The sequence below is a fragment of the Bos indicus genome, chromosome 1 (assembly GCF_029378745.1).
Source record: "Bos indicus isolate NIAB-ARS_2022 breed Sahiwal x Tharparkar chromosome 1, NIAB-ARS_B.indTharparkar_mat_pri_1.0, whole genome shotgun sequence".
Lineage (NCBI taxonomy): Eukaryota > Metazoa > Chordata > Mammalia > Artiodactyla > Bovidae > Bos > Bos indicus.
The window spans coordinates 129,582,741-129,587,983 of record NC_091760.1 but is presented as its reverse complement, the minus strand read 5'-3'; the positions used below and the strand labels follow the sequence as shown (position 1 = coordinate 129,587,983).

General features: G+C 40.9%; 1 non-coding gene across 1 annotated transcript; it reads right to left on the bottom strand.

Annotated features, from left to right (window-relative positions):
• Window positions 1-214: 214 nt before the first annotated feature.
• On the bottom strand, window positions 215-287 carry TRNAG-UCC (transfer RNA glycine (anticodon UCC)). The gene has a single exon. It is a non-coding gene; the product is annotated as a tRNA-Gly (tRNA).
• Window positions 288-5,243: the final 4,956 nt, after the last annotated feature.

The window sequence follows — 5,243 nt, the reverse complement described above, 5'->3', positions numbered from 1 at the left end:
TTTCTTAATATGATTGTAGATTCGCCTGTCTGTTGTATCTCTAGGAGTTAATACACATATATATGTATATACTTCATATACATATATGTAATATGTATATATATATACACATATATATTAATATTTATATTTGGCTGTGCCGGGTCTTAGTTGCAGCACACATGTGATCTTCATTGCAGCATGCAAACTCTTAGGTGTCGCATGTGGGATCTAGTTCCCTGACCAGATATCGAACCTGGGCCCCCTACATTGGAAGTGCAGAGTCTTAGCCACTGGACCACCAGGGAAGACTCAGTGCTTTGCATATTTTAAAATTATGTTATTGGTGCATGAAAGCTTTTTGTGTCTGTAGAATATTGTGGATGTTACCTTTTATCATTAAAATATACTTACATTGTTTTACAGTAATTTTAGCCTCAGAATCCACTTTGTGTGATGTGTGTGTGTGCCTGCTTTCTATTTGTTTGCATTCACCACTCCTCTTTTCAACCTTTGTCTGTCTTTTTTAGGTATATGCATAAAACATAAAATTAGAATTTTATTTTTCATTCGCTCTTAGAGTCTTCATTGTTTCTTTCAAAAAGCAGCTTTACTGAAGTAAAATTGATATACAATAGACTATACATATTTAAAGTGCACAGTGTACATACATGAAATAATCACCAAAATGATTGTTTTAAATAACTGCCTAATGATGTTTTAATAGGGACATTAAATACCGTGTCCATAATTGAAAAAAGACATGTTTGGCCTTATTTTATCTTATTGTGTGCTTTTTGTGCTATTATATATTATTTGTTCTGTTGTTCCCTAACCAATTTTTAATTCCTAATTAAATTTTTAATTTGATCCCTAACCAATAATTAATTTTAATTGAAAAGTTTTAATTTTTATTTAGTATTTTGCTTTCTGGTGATTTGGATGCCTTTCTACATGTGTCTCTCTTTTAATGGGTATATGTGTATATCTGTGTATGTGTGTATGTGTGTGTGTGTGTGTGTGTTAGTTCTTTAATTGTGTCTGATTCTTTACAACCCCATGGACTGCAGGCTGCCAGGCTCTTCTGTTCATGGAATTATCCAGGCAAGAATACTGCAGTGGGTTGTTTTTCCTTTCTCCAGCGTATCTTCCTGACCCAGAGATAAAATCCAGGTCTCCTGCATTGAAGGCAGATTCTTTACCATCTGAGCCACCAGGGAAGCCCACATATATGTATACATAAAGTGTATATTCAAATCTGTACTTCTCTATCAATGTACTAACTGTCCCCATTTTTTAAGAGAAGACTTTTTAGTATAGTTTCATTCAACCCAATTCCAACCACATATTCCACATCAAAATGAAAATGTTAGTATGTGTTTACTTCACCATTGTCTCTGTTCCTCCCCCACCAACTGGGTTTTGTTGGAATCATTTGGAATTTGATTCCCAGCTTTTAGTTTTTATTTTGATAGAATATCCTGTATCTTTCAATCCCTTACACTCTTCTATTCTGACTTAGCCATCACTATCACTTGCTCAGTCCTCCTGGCTGCTGTCCTTACTCCTTGTCTACCCCTTGCTCATCCCCCTTCTCCACTCTCATCATCATTCTGCGGGCTTCATCATGCGCACTGGTGATCCAGACTACATTCTCAGGGCCTCACACCCTCCTCTCCTCCAATGGAGTGTTCTCAGATGCCATCATTGTCACCGTCTCAGGTGCCCACTCCCCAGACTGTCATAATCAGTAACTGAACTCCGTCTGCCATCCTTTCACCCCACCTCCTCATCTTCCTTGTCTGGTTCTTCTGCTCAACCACTCCCCTTTCTGATCTCAGCAGTCTCTATTTTTCCATGACTGTCTCCTATGCTTCTTTCCCTCCCCATCTAGCTTGGATTCCATGATTCAGCTCTGTTGCCCCTTTGCACATCCTTTTAACCAACTTGCCCCTCACTCCTGGTAGTGAGTTGAATAATGGCCCTCTCACAGGCACACCTACTTAGAATCTTCAAATGTGACCTTATTTGGAAAAAATAATCTTGGCTGATGTAATAAAATATCCTGGATTAGGGCAGGTTCTAAATCCAATGACAAGCACTATTTATAAGAGAAAAGGAGCCACGCAGAGTTAGAAGAGGGAGGCAGAAATCAGAGAGAGTGCTGTGTCTACAAACCAAAGAAAACCAAGAATTTTTGCCAAGGATTTATGGCAGTCACCAGAAACTAGGAGAGAGGCATAGAGTGAATTCTCCTTCAGAGTCTCCAGAAGCATGCAACCCTGCCAACCCCTTGATTTTAGACCTGTAGCCTATGGAACTGAGAGAAAGTAAATTTCTAGTGCTTTAAGCCACCATGTTATTATGGCAGCCCTAGGAAACTCATCCATTTTGCTTAACTCATCCATTTTTTTGATTGGAAAAATCATGAATTGCTTAAAACTGACTAGAATAAACCCCCTACACAGTGAATGAGCTCCATTCTGAGAGCACATTCATAAGTCCAAATTGTTCATAAGTCCAACAAAGTTAGCCTAGGTACCCAACTAACACAATTGGCTGTATAGTACTGTACTCCAGTTCAATTCAGTTCAGTTGCTCAGTAGTGTCCGACTCTTTGTGATCCCATGGACTGCAGCACGCCAGGCCTCCCTGTTCATAACCAGCTCCCGGAGTTTACCCAAATTCATGTCCATTGAGTTGGTGATGCCATCCAACCATCTTATCCTTTGTTACCCCTTCTCCTCCCGCCTTCAATCTTTCCCAGCATCAGAGTCTTTTCCAATGAGTCAGCTCTTCACATCAGGTGGCTAAAGTATTGGAGTTTCAGCTTTAGCATCATTCCTTCCAAAGAACACCCAGGACTGAGCTCCTTTAGGATGGACTGGTTGGATCTCCTTGCAGTCCAAGGGACTCTCAAGGGTCTTCTCCAACACCACAGTTCAGAAGCATCAATTCTTTGGTGCTCAGCTTTCTTTACAGTCTTTACTGTACTTTAAGAGGTTTTAGGAAAGGCTGAGGAACCAGAGATAAAATTGCCAACATCCTCTGGATCACGGAAAAAGGAAGACAGTTCCAGAAAAACATCTATTTCTGCTTCATTGATTATGCCAAAGCCTTTGACTGTATGGAACACAATAAACTGTGGAAAATTCTTCAAGAGGTGGGAATACCAGACCACCTGACCTGCCTCTTGAGAAACCTATATGCAGGTCAGGAAGCAACAGAACTGGACATGGAACAACAGACTGGTTCCAAATAAGAAAAGGAGTACGTCAAAGCTGTATATTGTCACCCTGCTTATTTAACTTATATGCAGAGTACATCATGAGAAACACTGGGCTGGAAGAAGCACAAGCTGGAATCAAGATTGCCGGGAGAAATATCAATAACCTCAGATATGCAGCTGACACCACCCTTATGGCAGAAAGTGAAGAGGAACTAAAAAACCTCTTGATGAAAGTGAAAGTGGAGAGTGAAAAAGTTGGCTTAAAGCTCAACATTCAGAAAACGAAGATCATGGCATCTGGTCCCATCACTTCATGGGAAACAGATGGGGAAACAGTGTCAGACTTTATTTTTTAGCACTCCAAAATCACTGCAGATGGTGATTGCAGCCATGAAATTAAAAGACGCTTACTCCTTGGAAGGAAAGTTATGATCAATCTAGACAGCATATTCAAAAGCAAAGACATTACTTTGCCAACAAAGGTCCATCTAGTCAAGGCTATGGCTTTTCCAGTGGTCAGGTATGGATGTGAGAGTTGGACTATGAAGAAAGCTGAGTGCCAAAGAATTGATGCTTTTGAACTGTGGTATTGGAGAAGACTCTTGAGAGTCCCTTGGACTGCAAGGAGATCCAACCAGTCCATTCTAAAGGAGATCAGTCCTGGGTGTTCTTTGGAAGGACTGATGTTGAAGCTGAAACTTCAATACTTTGGCCACTTCATGTGAAGAGTTGACTCATTGGAAAAGACCCTGATGCTGGGAGGGATTGGGAGCAGGAGGAGAAGGGGATGACAGAGGATGAGATGGCTGGATGGCATCACCAACTCAATGGACATGAGTTTGGGTGAACTCCGGGAATTGGTGATGGACAGGGAGGCCTTGTGTGCTGTAATTCATGGGGTTGCAAAGAGTCAGACATGACTGAGCAACTGAACTGAACTTAGAGGCTTATAATATTTTTCACACAAATAATACATAAAAAACAGACAAAATAAAGAAAACATTTTTAATCTTACAGTACCTTGAAAAGTACGGTACAACAGCTGGCACACAGGAGCTGGCATTGAGTGAGCAGGCAAGAAGAGTCACTGACCAGAGGAAAGAGAGGAGGTGGGAGATGGTAGAGATGAAAGGTCATCAGCAATTGGAGATGGAAGGCAAGCTTCAATTTCATTCATGCCTGATGTGATTGGGTATAAAGACGTACATTCACATCTTTAAAAGTTCGCAACCTGAAGGTTCATATGTACAGGACTTACTGTGTGTGCTTATTCCTCACTTACATCAGTACAGTCGGACAGTGCTGGGAAAACCTCATCCAAGTTTCTGGGAATCCACACTTCACAGGCTCTCCTCCTACCCTCTTGGCATACCTCAGTCCCCATCGCTGGCTCCTCCTAGCCAACAAAACCGAAGTGCCAGACTCATTTCTACCAGCACTCTCCCCTAAGAGGTCCCAGTCACAGGTGTCAGAAAAACAGACACTGAGGGTTCCCATTTACTGTGTGAGATGCCAGATTCATATATCTAAAATCTCCCTTGGATATCTAGTAGACATCTCAGATTTAACAGGAATAAACAGAAATCTGAATTTTCCATTCCTCAAAGTTGCTTTTGATTAACTGTCCTCATCTCAGTAAAATACCTCAAACTCATGAATCATCCTTTATTCTCCTCACTTATCCCACATTCAAAATATCAACTTTACCTCCAAAATTTCTCCTAATTGAATCACATTATGGCCTCTCAATTTCTGAATCTCTGCTCCAAGACACAGCAATCTCTCCCCAAGACCATGGAAATGGTCTCTTGATTGATCCCTGGCCTTAGAACTTAGAAGTTTGGTCATGATATTTCCTCCTTGAACTTCCTACTCCTCCCATTCCCATGATACCTCTGGCCTTTCTGATTATATGTGGTGAGAAAATTCAGCTCTGGACTATGATCCCATAAGATCCTGTCTGCCTGTGGTGGTCAGAGTGTGCTAACTGCTGAAACAAATTTACCCCAGTTCTCAACAATGGCTCACTGAAACA